The sequence below is a fragment of the Pinus tabuliformis genome, chromosome 4_2 (assembly GCF_031772625.1).
Source record: "Pinus tabuliformis cultivar Carrire ecotype Pingquan chromosome 4_2, CPIR1, whole genome shotgun sequence".
Taxonomy (NCBI): domain Eukaryota; kingdom Viridiplantae; phylum Streptophyta; class Pinopsida; order Pinales; family Pinaceae; genus Pinus; species Pinus tabuliformis.
Window position 1 is genome coordinate 231297578 of NC_142304.1, and position 20812 is coordinate 231318389.

Genomic DNA, 20812 nt, shown 5'->3' on the forward strand with positions numbered 1-20812 from the left:
GTAAACAAGTAAAAGAAACCTGGCAGTGAGCTTGCGATTGCAATATCCAATGGTTAGATGTTTTGTAAGGCATTTGGCGGTTGTGGCTAAATTAGAGGTTCTACTAATTTAGTAAAGTATTTATCTCTAGAGGTAAATGATCGAGACTCGGAAGGAAATCCAAGAAGAAATTCTACCAGAATTAGATGTAATAGTTTTCGGGTTTGAACGTTTGTCCCTTATACCTGCACCCCGGTCACCATTAATCATAATAAATTTTAATCTTTAATTTTATAAATTATTAAAGTAATTTTTTTAATTAAAAAATAATAATTTGTTACCATGTGATTGACTTAAAAGGTTGTGTGTTTTATTTCCCCTTTTTGACATGTGTTCCATGTCATCCATTAAATTTGGTCACTTTGAACATTCACCAATACCGATGTGCGTCATGGTTGGCATCTTGTAATCAAAACAAGACAAATCAATAATTCAAGCTAATTTTTATTAACTAATTGTAAATACAAACATAACATCATAATGTTAATATAGTAGTCTTGGGTTAACATATCTTTATTATTTAGAAATCTACATGTTAAAGAATCAAATAAAGAAAATATTCTAATTAAAAAAATTATATTATTTATTTAAATCAATTAGTGGATGTTACTTTTGATTAAAGTTAAATTAGAGAAAGATATACTAAAAAAACTATAATTATAAACCAATGACATAATCACTATATAAACTAAAATAATGATACATTTTCCAAGTAAATAAATACATTAAGTTATACAAAATTGTATAGTAATAAATTTTAAAAGTCCTGAAAAAATTATATTTAATGTAAATAAGTAATTGTAAATAACAACATAAAATAACTTTAATAAAGTAAAAATCCCTAACAATTCGAGGGCATACATACTCTACCCCTCTCTAGTTCTGAACCTGTGAGCTCTTAGGAGGAAACACATGCTCTTAACCATTAGGCCCACTCAAGTTGTATTAACCCTTTGTATGGACTAATTGTAAATTTAAACATAACATAACACTAATATAATTATGTTGAGTTAACATGTCTATATTATTTAAAAGTCTACATTTTAAAAAGTCAAATTAAAAAATATATATTATTTATTTAAATCAAATTAGTTAATATTACTTTTGATTAAAATTAATTTAAAAATATATATATATATATGAAAAATAAATAACACCATTTTGCTGTAACGTTAAACAAACTAGATTTATCCGGGTGTTTTGAATCATTCCAAATCACAAAAATCTCAAGTCAATTTGAATCAAATATATCAACGATATTAAAATTTATAAACCATAAAGACCTTTTTTATCTTTTGTGCCGTTGCATGTGCTATTTCAAAAACCTTTGTAGTTGCATCTCCATTAGTGTTGCAGAAACCCTTGTCATTGTCATTTGATTTATTTAATGAAAACCTCAATTTTTTATTGAAGGGTTTGCTACAATACACACGAAAATGCTCTACCGGGTAAAATCTTCCACAGTTGAAAACAATTATGTTACGTCGAAGGTTCTGATGGGCAGGATCATCCACGGTCAGGGTAATTGACACCAATAAAAGCTGATAGAGGATAAATTTTGAGGACAATTATGCTTTTTTTAAAGTAACAATTCTAAGCGTTGTTAGAGTAGCAATGTTAGGGATTGGCATTGGCTTCAGTAGGGATATGGTTCTATTGGTATATTTTTTTTTTTATTTTTTTTTTTATAGTATAAGGATTTATATCTATATATTTTAGTAAATTTTAAAGTTGTGAACCAACTACATTTTAATTTTTATTTAACAAATCTTGTTTTAATTTACCTTTATAAGATGTGTGGTACTAAATTTAAAATTTTTGAACAAATTGCATTATCATTTATCTTTATGACATGTGCAGTTTTTTTTTATGAATTTGGTATATATATATATATATATATTTATATATTTATTTATTTATTTAAAGTGCCATATTGGTTTTTTAAATTACAGTTTTTATATATTGAATTATATTTAAGTATTGGAGTTGATTGTGGCATCTTAGTTAGCTTGCTAACTTTTGAGTTCCAACACCTAACTATGTCTGTGTTATAGCTTCCCATCCTCCCCACTTCCCTTGATGCTTTTCGTGATCATTTTTGTTCAAATAAGGGTGTTTTTCTAAATGTGCATAGATGACCATTGATTGGTAAGCATGATTATGATGGTTATGATGACTTATGTGTTCTCGATCTGTCACTTGGTCTATTGCCTCTACTTTCTTCGTTGGTGAAACCACTGCTTCTAACTCTATAAGTAGATAATTCCTCTCATTTAGAGTGGACCATTTAACATTGGAACCCTTTCCCCTTGTTGTCTTGAACTTCTTTTAATAGGTGGGACTTTCTTCGTATGCTAGTCATCAGTTCCCATCAGATAATTTTCCCAACTATTTCCCATCTTCCCCGATAATAAATCCTATTATGTCACAGTGCACCTACTCCTCCATGGTTCCCGTGCCCATGAATAATCAATATATCCATATTATTTTCTTCAATTGGTTAGGGTCTTCTATTGGGATAGATGGTAAAGTAATGCATGGGAAAGAGGCTTGGATGAGTTGCACATATATATAATAGATCCATGTGAACTAATGAGTAGGAAATAATATGTTTGTTGGATTAATAAGAGGTATCCTAGACAAATCATAGAGGTCCAGGTTGGGTAATTCATAATAGATAGGTAGGGATGATATGCCCACCCAATAGTAGTGATTATTCATTCCCATTATTCATTTACATTATCACTATGCTCAAGATCGTATTAGAGTTGATGATCTCCTACTTGTTCACATTCTCATTATATTCATTCAAGTGTGATCTCCTAGACACAGTGACTGATATTTTAACTCCACTATTATATGTTTTCCCTCTTTCCTTTGTATTGTCAAAATTACGAAAAAATGGTCTTGTCTGGAAAGCTCCAACACTTCAAATTATTTTAATTATGCTCCACTTCCACGTTAGTCACATCCATCCATGTTGTCCTATGGAACATCATCGACTATGTTTGGTAATTGATCGTAAGAAACATCACAGCCAAAAGAACTAGCTTTTCCATCTTGCATACCAATCAAAAGCGTAACTTAACCTCCCATAATTAACCTAGGAAAACCTGTCTCATCCTTAATAAAAAAAGTCTGGTGGAATGAAGAGCCCAGTGAAGGGTTAGCCATGAAGCAATCAGTGGGCTCCAAGCCCACATCTTCAGGATTCACATCTCGCTACTTTGAAGCTGTGTTTTGAGAATCATCCTTTGATTGAGGGATAAGGAAAACATTTGAGTGAATGAACATATATTATGTGTTTGTTGATGCTAGTTTGTTTCTATTTTCCAAATGGATGAGTTCTTAATTTCTATAGTTTCTCTTTGTTACTGAAGAGATGGCAACTCATTAAAGAGATCTAGTTGCAAGTGTTTCCTATTTTAAAATTTGAGCACCATACTACCTCTACCTTGTATAGGATTCATAATGTTGTTGTTCTTGAGCTCATTTACATTACCAAATGCATGAGTTCCCATGATAAGAACTATAATTTCCTTCATTTCTTTCGAAGAGGTCCATGGCATCTAAAAAAAACTAAATGTTGCTCTAAATGCATCAACGACCTCCTTGTCTTTGTTTGGAGCATTCCATTTACCCCCAGACTTAGCCAAGCCTCATCATAGTGCTTTGGGTTCAAGGCATAGGCCAAAAAATTCAAATGGTTATTGTATTTGACTTTCTACCATCTATTGATAATTAGATCCTTTATGGTACCATACAAAATCTTAAGGAACTTGCTGAATTATTCCATAATATGATCTATGTTGATATAAACGTCTTTGAATATTGGCATATGCTTATCACAAAATTGTAGAAAATTAGGTAGCCACTCCAATACGAAAAAAAAAACTCAATTTTACCTCATCAAGCCACACCAAAAATTATAATCCCGATATGCATTTCTTTTTCAGTTAGCATCATCTCCATATTTTCCACTATTTAGTTATTGTCAATACAGAGAGCCTTTCCTTTCATAATGTGTCTAGACCAAAATATTCCTAATAATTAAATAAAACTTCTCTCATAAAGTCTTCCTAAATATTAAGTGAAACTTCTCTACTTTCTTTATTGTCATTATATTTTTGAGGCAAACCAAATTAATTCTAATAAAACATCTAAATACAAAATATAAAGACAAACGAGCGATGTCCCATATTTCAATTATGCACCACACTACCCACTCCTTTACATATCTCATCCCCCATTCAACCATCATATTATGTTTGATTTATTACTTGTGTTTATACAATTTTCCTCTAGTCTAAAGGTCAATGGAATAGAGATAATGGAATTTTGTTCATTGTATTTCATCTTGAACTTCATGAGATCAACCTTGACTTTTTATGGAAAGTCATATCACCACAGACCCATGACTAAAGGCTCCCTCGAAAGAAGGAGAGGACACTCTTCACTAGCTAATTTATGAAGCAAATTCCAAATATGAACTAAAATATTTGGGAGTCCATCCAAAATATAAGACTTGAGACATATCCATCCCTTCAAGTATGGAGTTATATTCTTTAAGTAAAGAGGATGTCACTTTAGGCCCTTCCCTAGAGTGATATCTATCCATTGATTTTTTTTTTAGATATTTTTATATTTTAGTCCTTTTTCTCTCATTTTTTTCACCGCACAGTGATTCTAAAATACTGCCGAAATTAAAGCTTGAAAATGGAAAAAAGAAGAAAGTCTAGAGTCCAAACTTCACTCATCGAGGATAGAAGTGAAAATATATGTCACCATTAAGAAAAAGGAGCTTGTCTCTGCTCAAAATACAAATGCCCTATCTCTCCTCAAAATATAGATAGCTTTCCACCTCTTGTAGAGCTATTTTCGAAAGGGATTCAACCATCTCTTTCCACTCTTTAGAGATATGTTGGAAAAATTTGAATGGAATTGGTCCATAAAGACGCTAATTTTATCGATCCATGGATGAGTAAAGAGATTCGATAAACAATATCTCCCTTGAGCCATTCAATGACAAATTTGGAGTAGCCATAGACCTACAAGACGGAATCAAGTTTAACAGAGATAGAAAAGAGGAGCATCAATAAGAAAGTCCTCATCGACCTTGAATCCCAAATCCTTGGGTTTGTCTCATTGTAATTCAAAGTTTCTTTGTAATTTTTGGTTGAAAAATATCTCCTCTTCTTCTTCTTCCTCCAAATTCATCTTTGATTTTAATAAAATGAATAAAACACGATAGTTGCAAGGTAGTTCATGTACATACTCTTTAACTTTCCTTCAATTCTAAGGTGTTATTTATCAAGGTATTATGTCTCAATCGTCATTATCTTGAAATATTTAATTCTTTCAGGTTCATGATCTCTACTAAGAAATGAATTATAAATTTGTTCTATATAGGAAAGGGGCAGGAATGACATTCCTACAAGTTTGAATAGAGGAGCACATCTGATCATAATCTATCAATTGGGATGGGTACTTACAACACTTGTGATTAGGGGAGGGTTGATGGGAAGCAAAAGTCATGCCCATTGAATCGGCTAAACCCAAATCTTAGTCATTCTTAAGTGCCCGCCCATATTCAAGTATTTGAATAGTCTCATCTATAGTGAATCTACAACATTACACCAGAGTTTCATAATAAGGGAAAATTGGGTAATACGAAAGGAATTCAACTAGGGTTTATTGATAGTATTCAACAAAAATTTACAATGTCAAAGATGAGATTCATTTGTTTTGGCCTCTTCAATCCCAGTTAGTAGCTCCATAAGCTAGTTGTATCCCACCTGAGGAGAACTCAAACATTTGTGTTCAAATACCTACCTTACGTCATTGCACTGGCATTATTGCATTGATTATGTTTCTATAGCTTCATTTCTTAATTGAAAACTTATTTTTCCAATCTTAGTGCGCCATTCCTGTGGGTAAATATAGGGTTTTTGGTTTTGGGTACTTTTCCTTTTGTCTCTTTTGCTTCAATTTTAACACTTGTTTTTCTGATTTGATTGCTAGGATTATAGTTATAATTGTGAAATAAGTGAGGGAAAGTTGCATTATTTCATTCTAAATCAAAAATATCTATTCCTTATTCTAGATAAAATTCATTGAAATTGATAATTTTCATTTGCATATGTTTGTATGGTTTATTTGAATCAGTTGAGTCATAAAATTACTTCAATTTAGTCCATAACTCTTGACTTAATGTGAAACCATTAGAATTAATGCACTTAATGAAATCAACTTGATATGTTTCTATTTCCTTGGTAGGAAACCAACATTAGATGGGGCCTTCGGATAGGGGACTGAGGTTAATTTCCCAAAGACTAAAAAACGAACATGGCATCTTGAGTTACGGTCTATAAATCAACTTTCAATGGGACAGTATAGGCAGTCCTTCTAAAAAAATGGTTAAGCAGTAGCCTACATTGGTACCTTTAGAGTGACCTACCAACTTTGTCTAGAATCCGCAATGGTTATATCTGAGAACTACATCATACTTGTGAGGGTCACTTTAAAGAGGTTTCGGGACCAATGCCTTTCTCTTCTGTGTAGTTTTAGTTGATGAATTCCCCCCTAGGACATGTTGTTGTTGGTGGTTATCTTACTGGCCTTTCCTAGGATACTATCATGAGTGATGGCAAATGGGTCAGTCCTTTCTATACCTAGGGAAGATTTAAGGAAAATTCACTTTGTCGTCCTGAAGGGGTTCTCCACAACTCATAAGAGAACCTGGTCCTTGGTTGAGTTATTAGTAAGGTATCTATAATAATTGTCCTAGCCATTTCCTCACCATTGACATGTGCATTGATTAATTAGGCTCTGATTACAAGAGGATTCCCTTCCCACTCCTTTTTTCTTGGTTTGCAGCTTTAGGGTCTTTTTAGCGAGTCTTGTTTTCTCTCTTGTATCCAGTGTACTTAATACTTTAATTCATTCATTCTTGTGTCACCTTTTTCTACCATCATGGTGGATGTTTGTTTGCATCATTCTTGTAGACTTGTGGCCCTTATGTCCAACGAGGTAGGTCCACCAATTTGTAGACATAGATTTAATTCCAACATACGTATGTGTGTGTGTGGGTTAGTTTGGGTGCTACTTAGAGGTTTGAATCTACCATTCATCCTATGGTTGACCATAATTTTCCACATCATCATCAAACCTCTGAATCAATCTTATTAGGTGGGGGTGTTGACTTACCTCGATCGTCACATAGTCATTTTTTCAAGTCATTCATGGATATAATTAATAATTCTATGTGATAACCTGTTGTGCCCATTACTTTAATGACTAATGGCCTTCCAAAGGTAACGTTCACATCCATACCTTTGACCATGGATCCCTTCCACACTGCATCCTTTTATGAAATTTTTCCCTCCTTCTGGGAGAATCTTAGTGGAATTCCATGACTTGGCACATCCAATATGGTTGTGTCCATATCAATGACCTTTACATCTCAATTCACAATATGTTGAGGTTTTAGTTCCATCACATCTATTAATGGGTCCCATTAATAGGTATATTTGGATGTTCATTATGTTATCCTCCAACCCTAAAGCTATCATTTTCTCACACAAATTCACATTTTTAGTAATAATATGTTTAGTAAGAATATTAAAAGGTGTTTTTCATATTTTGTGGCTTAATGTGATTGATGTGTAGGAAAATTAAGGATTTCTTAGGAATTTTCTATGCAAGGGCTTGATGGAGACAACCAAGAAAGAATATAGGGGGGATTCTCCACCTCCTTAGCTCTCTAACTTGGTTGGGGATCACGGATTCCTTGCTCATGGCTCGAATTCACTAGCATCTGAAGGGCTCCAAGTACATGTGAAGACCATGGAAGAACATATCCACAACTCTTGACATGTTGGAGGGAATCACTCCTCTTTTTAAGGGAGATTCCATCAACTACCTTTTTGTATATACAAACTAGTCAAAAGGCTCATTAGGATTCAAACTTTTGTTGCATCTAAGAGTAGCTACTGAGCCTAGAGCTTAAAATTGTTATTCTTAACTTTCATATGATGTATGAGGCTATTATTTTTTGTTAATGAGAAGTTTACTCTTCATCTGCATATAAGTTAGTTTGGAGGGGTGAATCCCTTGCGTTTGGACCCAACCACAGGCTTTCGTCCCTCCTTTATATTTCGTTCTTGGTCTTGTTTCAAGGCATTGTAGGCCTTCTATTGTTTTAATAGATGTTATAGCATAAAAATTATTATCACAGACTTTCCTATCACTTGTCTTGTGGGAAGAGTGATTGGAAGGATTGGTAATCACAATCCAAAAATATTTGTTTATGATTTCTTAGAAATGGATAAATCTGTGTTTTGATCCTTTTGCATGCTTATTCTCTTCGACTTAGGAGTTAGTTTCATTTGTTTAGTGATCAAAGTGTTATTTTGGGGTAAAATAGATTCTAGTTAGTTTCAACTCATCTTCCCCATGTTAATTTATTTCGTTGTGTTATTGATCATTTCATGCATGTATTTGGCTAGCTACAGGGACTGTGCTTGTCTATAGAGGTGGGAATACCTTCCCACATTTGCCTATACTTATCCATATTCGTCCTAGGGAACTCACACTTCTCCCAACATTTGTCCCAAGAATCACTCTATCAAGGAAAATAAGAGGCACCATGGACATTAACTTTGGTTCAAGATAGATCTATGAGGGGTGATAGGCTTTGCCAAGGGAATCCCACAACCTTAATTTTCTACCTTCTATCTCCATCCACCTTTATTCATACCTAAGGTACCATTTCCATCCTCAAAATGCTCTCAGACCCCCTACTACAGTAAAATAGGGCATCTTCTAGCAATACAAGCCCTCTTGTAGGACCTCCCATAGAAGCCCTGTAATAGTGTTATTTTCAACCAGTTTTGGCTGCCACTTTGATTCTAGCGTAGTTAAGTTTAATAATGCCCCCAAATTGTGATTTGATTATTAAGGAAGACTCTAAGACCACTCCAACCTCCTCCTTTCCTCGTTACAATCATCAGATAGCAAAACATAGTTAGAATTTGTATATTTATCCATATGCCTGTTAGAAATTAGATTCCTTCTTTTTAAGAAATTGTATAGTAGAATAGTGATGCAGGTAAATAGGTTATTGATGTTATTGATTGTGCAAATTAGAGTAGCATGATTTACTTCTGCAAGTAGAATATCCCTTTTTCTTTCATATAATCTCAATTAGCGTTTACATTTGAATGAATGGCATTTCCAATTTCATGGCCAGAATAAAGTTCAATTATGCTTTCATAGAAGGTTTTCATTATGGTTAGTTGGATTAATTTTCTCTAAACACCTTAACCTGATCTCATGACTGAGGGTGACATGAGTAGAACCTAACCTACTGTGCATATAACACTATCACCTCTATGTATGAGCAAACCTCGGGTTGATAATTTGAATTGTGAAGCCTTTGGGAGTTGCAACATTCTTGGTACAATCCCAGATCTCATCATATATTATCCCTATTTTTAATATTTTAGGGTATAGCTTCCCTTTCACATCGATTTCCATGATCCCCATGATGCATTGAACTATCTTAGTAGCAAGTACAACTATAACCATTAATGGGTTTCCATTTGGATGGAATCCTTTCAATTTAGTTATATCATCCATTACACACATGATACATAATTTTTCCTTAAAATATAGATATCAAATCCAAATAACTTTCAACAATATCCTAGGCTTAACCTCTCTTGCATAATCTTGGATTTCCTTCAAAGGGATGAATAATTTCAACAAAAATTCAAGGTGTGTTTGGAAACAAAGATCATTGATGATTGATGAGGCCAACAATTGCATGAGAGGAAAGGTTTAAAACCCATCCACATGTATTAGTAGTAGTGATGCAACATAAGATGATTTATATTTCTTACCCTGGTAAGACATGAGAAGCTATCAATTTAGTTTTTGCTCATTTATAGTTGTATGTTTGAGACCTGATATGCTTGAAGGGATTTAGGCAGTTCACTACTGTCAATAGTTTTTAATGTTTTAATTATAACCACATGAGTGAGAGTAGTAGTTATATACATGATTAGTTACTATTATTAATATCCTATCAGAATGTGAGAGGTATTTCATAATGGTATTATATCACATGTTACAAAAATAAACATATACAGGGGATACAAATATAGGAATAATTTTCTTATAGGTAATGAAGAAGATAAATAATTCAAGCATTAATTGCGACATTAACCATCCCCTTATAATCATTTGATGTGTCGAAGAATGGAGGATTTTTTATATATGTGAATGAGACACTTTCTAGCAGGCATAACACATCACTTTTGGAACTGTATTCAAAACTATAAATACTTATCAAAACCATCTTAAATATTATCATGTAGTTGAAGAAATGGATCATTGTCTTCCAAATATTTTCAAGCATTGTTATGCCAAGGTCCATAATTGACAAACATCCATCGTGATTTCATGAGTTTGGGCAAATAAATCTTAGCATATGTGTGTTCGAAACTTGCTAAAATCCCCTCTATAAACAATTCATGTGATTTGTACAAAGGTGGAATTGTAATATGTTACAAAGAAGAAATTGGAATGTACTACAGGAAAATACAAGAGAACTATAGTGTTCTTGCAAAAGAACTTTGTAAACAGAAAACAAAACATCTAATTACTACCTCCAGTTGAACATCCCTTTAAATTCATTAATTTTCACCATTGGTTAATATTTACATAAGGATAATTGGTTCTTATGTAATCCATGTGAACTCAATATCTCACATTCATGTATATTCCATAGTAATGAACAAATTTGGGAATGGGTGTCAGTGTTCAGGCAGGGACTTGTTTGATTGGTCAGAAACTTCATATAATTCTCTAAAATCCCTCCCACGAAGGCCAAAAAGTTGTCCTGTAAGGCACACCATGCTATTATCTTCAGTCTTAGATAAGGCCCTAGTATGACGTTAGTGTGTTTGAACAATGCCATCACATATGAAAATATCATGATCGACTCATGCAAAGACAATAAGAAATCCTAGGGTTGTCTTCTAGTCCATAGGTAACATATTCCCTAAAAAAATAAAGGAACATCTCACATGAGGCAATCTACCTAGCAAAAAAAACTATATTAATACCATTACACACATGATAGTTAAGTATTTATTAAACGGAGATATCAAATCCAAAGAACGTAAAACATTAGCCTAAGCCTACACCTCTCATGCATAAGGATTTCCTTTAAAGAGACATGTATGCAACCACTTAGCAATGGGAAGCCATATAAGGATTGAGTGCTCTTGATAACAATCGAAGGATGTAAAAAAAATATTTATACCACAAAATTAGTAGTCATCCTTTTTAAATCTTGTAAGATGGCTCATGATGCATCATGCCATCTACACATTATTCATGTGGCAGAGCAATGATCTCTTGCATACTGTTCAAAAAGATGGAGTTAGAAAATGGGAACGTATTAGTTAGAATTTTAATAGCGATAACAAATGTCTATATCTTTGGATGCATTGTTCCAGTATAAGCATTTCTAGCACTTCATCATTTTCTCTTCCTATCAAAACATATTAGTACTTGCATACAACATCAATATCATAGAAGGGTACTACAAAAAGACCATAAGAAAGACGTAGTTAATTAAATATAGATAGTTATGACCAAGTGGAAATTTCATATCAAATGATCAATTTCCCTCTTAGTTATAACTAATTTTATCAGAACTACCAAACCAAACTAATGCCCAGTTAGAAGAACCCAATATAGCACATAGACAAGCTAGTTTAGGTTGGTTCCATGTTTCACTAGCTAGAAACACACAGGCCCATGCACACAATAAATTAGTAAAGGAAAAAAATGAAAAATATAATGATGATTAGTCAAAGATGTTAAAGGTTGGTTTTGACTTCACTGGACTTCTAATGAAGAAAGTCCAATTACATTTTCCATTCAAAATTTAGAAAACCACAATCTACACGATTTCAACATTTCAAGCGTAGATTGTATAATGTATGAAAGTGCTAGATGTTTCTCTAGAAGGTTTGGTTGTGACTTCTTCATAAATGTGGAAACTGTACATCTTAACTATTATAACCAGCAACATTGGAATTTGCAACTATTTATGATTATGTCTAAAGTTTTAAATAATATTTACTCGTATTGTTATACAAAAAGTATAAGTGATATATCTTTTTTTAATTTCTATTTTTATATATGATCTAATTTTTAATGATGAAAATAATATTAACTATGTTATTCCCTAATTTAAAATGTGTATTTAATCTAATTAAATTCCTACGACTATTTTGTGTTTTAGGAGTAACATATAGTGGATAGAAAAAGTAAGAGAAAAATTAAGAAAAAGTAACCAGTTATGAAATTTTGTTATTATGTTGGTTTTTCCCCTCAAATTAATAGTACTATGGACATAACATATAAATTATTTGAAATCCACAAGTCAAAATATGAGAAAAGTAATAGATGTTGAAAGCTAGGAAATAAAAAATATTGTATTGTACATGAAAACATTGACCATGTGATGAATATCAATGGGTTTTTTTAGATTAGATTCATTTTCATATACTGTGGGAAATTGTTTATTTTATACATTCAAAGTTTTGTTGCAATTTGTTTATTTTTTGAACGAATTGCAAAATGGTTTGATAGATCATTTCTTAATTTGTTTGGAAAAAGGAGATGCAGAGAGGCAGTAGAACCATATCAAAATGATTTGACACCTTATTTCCTATACCAATTTCATGGAATGCATTACATTAACACATATATTTTGAAAATATGGTTTCATGAATCAAGAAACTTAAATGAATCTGAAAGAGGGTTATGGGGAGATACCTTTTCATACAATGCCTAGTAAAATGGCTAAATATATCCATTGCAATTTGCTTATTAACAAATAAAAAACAATAGCTTCTATTCAAAAAAGATGCAAATATAGACCCTTATTTCATTTTGTTTCATGATGCAAATCCTAATAGTGGCCAGTACGAACCATTACTCTACAAAAAATTATCTAGATGCAATTTTGAAGGATCTAATATCTACTTATCACTATTCTACAAATATCTTCAAAATCACTGCAAACGTATCAAGAACAATACGCAAACTATTGGATCCAATATTTTGTCAACTATAACATATAATTGTGGCGATAGTCTTTTTAGTGCCATATATTATTTAGTATGAACATATTTCAATGTAGAATCTTTGAGACTGTACATTTCCTAGTCCTTCGGTAATGCAATTATGGGTGGTGATCAAAAGGCATTCAGTTGCTTACAATAATATCTAACAATTGATGTGATACAAAACACAACAATGGTTAATTATTGACAAGCATATCTCTTAAATATGGGAATGCCATATGAAAAGGGAAAGAGAGACGATGGACTATTTTGTTTACAATGGATACCAATCATTTTCAAAGTAAATATTCTAGTATGGTCCTCTCCGACCAACTCCATTGTCAATATCTATTCAACTAATTTGAATTGTTATAAAATAGTTGACATAATATCATTTGAAACAAACACAATGCACACACAATATGAAATATTATCAAAAGAATAATGTGACAACACATGCATATGTCAAAATATGACAAGTAATAGATGTTGAAAGCTTGAAATAAAAAACAATACACTATACACAAAAACATTGGCCATGTATTGAATTTCGATGGCCTTTTTAGATTAGATGCATTTTCATATACTATGGGGGATTGTTTATTTTATAAATTCAATGTTTTGTTGTGTTTTTTAATTCTACGAATGAATTGAAAAATGTTTGAATATATCATTTCTTCATTTGTTTGGAAAAAAGAGATGCAGAGGAAATAAATCATATCAAAATGATTTGGCTCCTGATTTCTTATACCAATTGCATGGAATTCATGACATTAACACATATCTTTCCAAAATGTGGTTATCTCCATCAAGCAACTTAATTGAATTGTAAAGAGGATTATGGGGGAGATACATTTTTAATACAATGGTGAGCGAAATGGCTAAAAATAGCAATTGAAATATTTTCATTAACAAATAAGAAATTATGTTACTCAACAAATATGCAAATATAGACCCTTATTGTATTTCATTTCAAGATTCCAATCCTATTAGTTCCCGTTATGAACCATTTCTCTACAAAATGTTATCTGGATGTAATTTCAAAGCATTCTAGTATCTACTTATCATTATTATTCAAAGATATTCAAAATAACTAGAAATGTTTGAAGCACATTATGCAAAACTATTGGATTCAATATCCCATAACCTCTAACTTCTAATTATGGTGATTGGATTTTTAGTATAATATGCTATGTAGTAGAAACATATTTCAATGTATACTCTTTGAGAATTTACATTTCCTAGTCCTTTTGTAATGTAATTATCGGTTGTGATAAAAAGGAATTGCATTTCTTACAACGATATCTAATAACTAATGTGATACAAAACAAAACAATAGTTAACGATTGGAAATCGTATCTCGTAAATATCATAATGCCATATGAAAAAACGAAAAATAGAGGGTGGAATAATTTATTTGAAATGGATATTAATCATTTGAAAGTAAATATTTAGGTATGTTCCTCTGCTTCTAATTCCATTGTCACCTGATTTAAAATATTATAAAATGATTGACATAATACGATTTGAAATAGACACAAAACACACACTATGAACCATTATCAAAAGAACAATGTTACAACACATGCATTTTTCATATTGATCCTCCTAAAATAATTGTAGACAAAGTAGAAAAACATAATGATAACTATCACAATTTAAAAAAAAACAAAACAAAAAACAAAACAAAACAAGACAAAACAAAAAACAAGAAACAAGAAACAATAAAAAAACAAAAGACAAAAAACAAAATGCAAAAACAAAAAAACAAAAAAAAAACCAAAAAAAAAAACAAACAAACACAATGACACATTTCTACTAAATAGAAAATCATAGTGTCAATTGTCATACATTTATGGAAATACCAGTCATAGAAATAATGTCATATAAGGACAAGCCAAAAATGACATATCGTAGGCTAAAACAAAAGCTTCATAGTTTAAAAAGTCGAACAAACTTTGTAGTGACTAAGTATGCTCACGTAAAGAATCAAAATTGAATGTTAATTAATATGAAGCAAATTGAAGAAATGCCTCACAACATATGTGCCATTTGGGAAGAAATACATTTTGCAATCAATATTAAGTGATTCACTAAAGACCTAGTGAAAGTGTATGGAATGTTAACAACAAATGGGAGAACATTTATTATTACAAAAATATGTGCTACCTATAAAAGAGAACTTCAAAATGGAAAATTTCCACAATTTTCAACACCTAATCAAATAAGACGTAACGCACCATTAATTATTTTAACTACACTGACAGAACTAGAGGAGAGCTTATATCACTAAGAATTGCATTTGCACAAATTATAAAATGGGGTTATAAATTATCAAAAATGGGTTTGACATGATCAATTATCATGTTCATGTTCATATTGATATTGTGCAAAAGACATTACCACTATTCATGAATGAAACAAAACAATTGAAATTTCATTCAAAAGGTGATTGCATTACAAAATTGCATACCAAATAGGTAAATTTCTGTAAAAATTCTTATGGAAGCATTAAAGGAACTATGTTCAAGAACTCTATGCAAAGCTGAGAAAATTTGTATAAATAAGTGTTGGCATTAGGATACAAGTGTTGTCCTTGATGGAAACTGACTCACAAGTCAATTCAATTTTGGTAAAAGGAAGTTCACAGTGCAATAGGTTAACTTACAGATCAGACTCTAGAGATTGAAGAAAGAGAGTGGTTTAAGAGGTATACGCTGGTTCACTTTGTCCAAGTGGCATATACACGCAGGTTAACAGAATAAAAGAAGCGTATAACGTACACACGCACTCCCACAGAAGGCAAAGCGCGTACATGTTGAAAACCATGGTTTTGGTCCAAGGTATTTGGTCCAAGGTATTTTTAGACCATGATATTGACCCAAGGTATTTAGTTCAAGGTATTTGTTCTATGGTATTTGATCCAAGGTATTGGTCCTAAGTGGATTCGATCCATGATATTGAGTAAGGCCAAAAGTTATATAAATAAGAGAGGATCATAAGGCCAGATGTGTAAGTGAATAAGATTCTGAGGAATACTTCTATCTGAAGTATATTTTATGTTGCAGGTTTATGTTTGGGACTAGATCTGAAACATTTATGTGCACCTTGAGTTCAATATTGGATCAGGATCATGATGTCTGAAACCACTTATTCTTGAATGATCTGATATTTGTTGGGGCTAGATCTGATGTTTTATGTCTGTTTTATTCGTTATCTATCATGGTCTGGGTTTGTATAAAGTCTGGAATTACAACAAAGTTCTCAGTCAATATTTGCAGATATATATGTAGTTTCATCTCGGCAAAAGTGTGTATACATGTAGGTTTTGTTATTTCAAGTAGTATCTACAAAACAAAGGCTTGATGTTCAAAGGTGACTGATCTATCAGATCAATATTGTTGATTTATTTCTACTGCTATTTTTCTATTGTATGTTAATGAAGTCTTCTTAGATCTGAATGTAAATCTGAATGCATAAGGAGGTTGGTATTTGAATTACTGTATAAGTAAGATGAAGTGTTTTCTATTTCCTGCCTATGTAAAGTTTTGTAAGTTGACAGTAGATGTTCAGTACACTACTGGTTGGTACAATTTATGGTTCAGATATTTTATGATTCATAATATTTAAAGGTATACGCAGGTTAGGCTGAAGGAAGTAGAGTATACACGTAGGTTTTCTTCGTTGAAATAGTGTATACAATCTGACTCATGAATTTTTGAGGTTTCAGTTGGTTCTGAATCTTGATACAGGTTTCTGGGTTCAAACACAGTGTTCTGATGACAGTGATCTAATTTTCGTAGATTAACTGCATGTTGGTTGATGAAGTTTGTGTTTCCAATGGGTTATTGATGATTCAAGGTCTTCATATGTCTTGATATGTTCCAGGAGAATCGAGTCTGAAAATTCATGAAACGTGGTCCCTAGTGGAAGAGTGGAGTTTTTCTGTAGGCTGGAACCTACGTACTAGTAAACATATTGGCTAGTACAAGAGCTAGGGGGTTGTAGCTCCCTTCCAGTAGAAGCAAGATAATGGGAGAAGGTTCTAAACTTCTACAGGTAGAATCCTACTTACTGGTATGAGTCTTCACCAGTACAAGAGTGTAAACATATTTTCTTATTACTAAAAGAAGACAGGGACGACAACAACATGTGGTTTTCACCCACATTGGGTTTTGACCTTAAATCTTGGTGTTCATATGAGTTGCTTATGTGTGATGGTTTATTATGTTATTACTGCACGTGGTTACTGTTTAATGTTTAATAAAGTACTGATGCATTGATTAAATATGAGCATATGATGAATTAACTGAATCATAAGTTCACTGGACATATGTTGGTTGCCTTGAGAACAATTGTGTGCACACACGAGTTCCCTTCACTAAAGTAGCATATATAAATATGATTATGGAAACAAAAAATTATTGATTTGTAAATATTGATTCATCCCCCCTCTTAGTATTATTTCCAACAATGGGTATCGCAGCAGGTCCTTCAGAAGAAGCTTAATCACTTGAAGTAAGATCCATCGAGATGAATAATCACGAAAGCATGGTATCCATCAGACCGCTAATCTTCGATTGTAGCAACTTTCTTTATTGTAAAATAAGAACCACAGCCGATCTACAATCTCTTGGAACAAATGTCTGGAAAATTGTGGGAGGAGGATATAATTTTTCAATAGCAATTCCTACAGACATAGTAGGTAAAAAGCAATATGAAACCAATGCAAAGCTGTGAATACTTTATTGGGACGTTTGTCACAATTAGAGTTTTTCAAAGTCATGCAACTCAAATCAGCCAAAGAGATATGGGACAAAAACATTCAGAGCTACGAAGGCGACTCTCAGGTAAAACGTGCTAAGCTTCAAACTCTTAGAATTCAGTATGAAACTCTTAAGATGCATAGTGATGAGAGTATAGCTAGTTACTTCTTAGGTATAGATGATATTTTTAATTGTATGAAGAATCTAGGTGAAGAAATGAAGAAAGTTACCTTAGTTGAGAAAAATTTGAGATTGTTGTCTGCTAAAATTGAAATAAAAGTGTCTTCCATAAAGGAAAAATAGGATCTGTAGAATATCACTATGACACAGCTTCATGGAATCCTAACTACTTTTGAGATGAGAAAAGGAGGTCCATCAGATCTGAGAGAAGTAACATTTAAAGCTTCAGAAAAAGGAAAAGAGAAGGAAGAACACAATGAATCAGGACAAATTTCAGAAGAAGAGGATGAGGTAATTTTTTTCAAGAAGCTTCAGCGGGGTTCTGGAAGGTTCATAGGTAAGCTACCTTTCAAATTCTTTGCTTGTGGTAGAGTCAATCATTGTGCTGCCAAATGTCCTCATAAAGATAAATATGAAAAAGGAAAGGAATATGGAAAAGTGAATAGGAAACAAGTGGTGAATAGAAGGAGTTACTATACTCATGAAGATAATGATGGTTTATCTAATAGTGATGAAAATGAAACTAGTCAAGATTGCAGGCTTCTCGTGGCTTATAATAGCGATGATTTTTGGGATATTTTAGAAGACGATAGTGATGGTTTATCTGTTAGATTAGGCAGTAACTCCTCAAAACAATTCATTGATTTCATTTAGGTTGGTGTTTATTATATACATGAGGGAGAGACTGTTCATTTCATCTCCCAGTGACTATTCATATTCTCCATTATTTATTTACATCAATTTCAGTTATTCACCCAATCCTGATGATTAGGTGTCAACATTCCCCCCCTTAATCTAAAGGGATGTTCGTGAGTCCAAGCATCGTTTTGAATGTTTCAAGCTTTTCTCTTCCAAGTGCTTTGGGGAAGATGTCTGTAATTTTCCCCTTCGTGGAACAATGGCGGAGATAGATTGTTTTGGCCTCAACATGATGTTGAATCAGATGATATTTAGTATTGATGTGCTTCGTTCAATCATGGAACTTTGGGTTGTTGGCAAACTTTCTTGCAGAGGTATTGTCAATCATGAGTGGAGTTGATTGTACTTATTTTACCTGCAAATCCTTAAGAATTTTCCGAAGCCACACAATTTCTTTTGTTGCCTTAGCTACTGCCACGTATTCTGCTTCTGTTGTGGAATCTTCTGGAACTGATTGTTTCCATGATCTCTAAGAGACAGCTCCTGATCGAAGACTCATAGCATATCCTGAAGTAGATACCCCAGTTTCTTTGTCTCCATCAATGTCTAAATCAGAGTATCCAATGAAGTTGAAGTCATCCACCTGTGTATACTTGATTCTGAAGTCTTGAGTTCCCTTCAAGTACCTTAGACCTGTTTTGCAGTAGATGAATGTACCTCACAAGGCTTTCGCATAAACCTGGAGAGGATTATAACAGCAAATGAAATGTCTGGTCTGGTAGTAGTTAGGTAGTTGAGACTTCCTACAAGCTATCTATACTTTGTTGCATCCTCAAATTATTTTCCTTCAGTAGACAAGAGCTTTAAGTTTTGTTCCATTGGAGTAGTAAGAGGATTTCATTCTGTCATGCCAAACCTATTCAACATATCTCCAATGTAATTCTTTTGAGAAAGAGATATGGACTTTGGATGTTGAGTTACTTCAATACCAAGATAGTAATGAACATAGCCCAATTTAGTCATTTCAAAACTTTTCCCCAATTCCCTCTTTATAGATGCAATGTAGCTTTCATTGTTCCCTGTCATCAAAAGATCATCTACATATACCACAAGATACACAATTGTTTTGCCAACTTTCTTGACAAATAAAGTTGCATCATCAAGATCATAATGTTTTAAATTGAGTTTCAGAAGATGCTCAGTTAGTTTTTCATACCAGGCTCATGGTGCTTCTTTGAGGCCATACAAGGATTTCACAAGTTTGCATACTTTCTGTTAGGGAAAAGAGTGTCTGGATGGTAGCCCATTTTGCTATGGGGACAAAAGTCTCCTCATAATCGACCCCTCCCTTCTGTGCAAGACTTTTTGCTACAAGCCTGGATTTGTGCTTGTGAAGTGAGCCATCAACTTTATACTTGTTGTTGTAGACCCACTTGCAGCCAATTGGTTTGGTTCCTAATGGAGGATCAACCAGCTTCCAAGTGCCATTCTTTATAAGGGCATCATACTCATTTTGCATCTCTTCTTTCCATTCATCGTGAGAAGCAACTTCTTTGAAGGAAGTTGGTTTGAAATCTGTAGACAAATTCAATTCACAATCATAAGAAACAACCATATCAACAGGTGAATTAGAGTCATCTACATCACCTCCCATTTTCCGGTTTGAATTTTTAGTTCATGTCTTTCCAACTTCATCAGGATGAAAACTTTCAAGTGTCTTTATCGGCCACATTGGAGGACCTTTCATATGGTCCAGGTTGCTCTATTGATTGAGTTGGGACTGTATCAAGATTGATTCTCGCAATTCTATCAATCACATCACTTAAAGCATCATCCGTTGTTGGAGTTTCATGCGGGGGAGAGAGTTCTTCAGAAGAAGATTCAACATGTTGATCTAGTATAGGAATCCCCCCTTCAAGATGTGGAATTTGATTACCAAATTCTTGAAACTATTTTGCATTTGCGAATCTATCCAAAAGATCAAGTTGCCGCTCAACAACATGGTCAGTTTTGGATGATTCAAGAAAAATTACATCTCTAGAA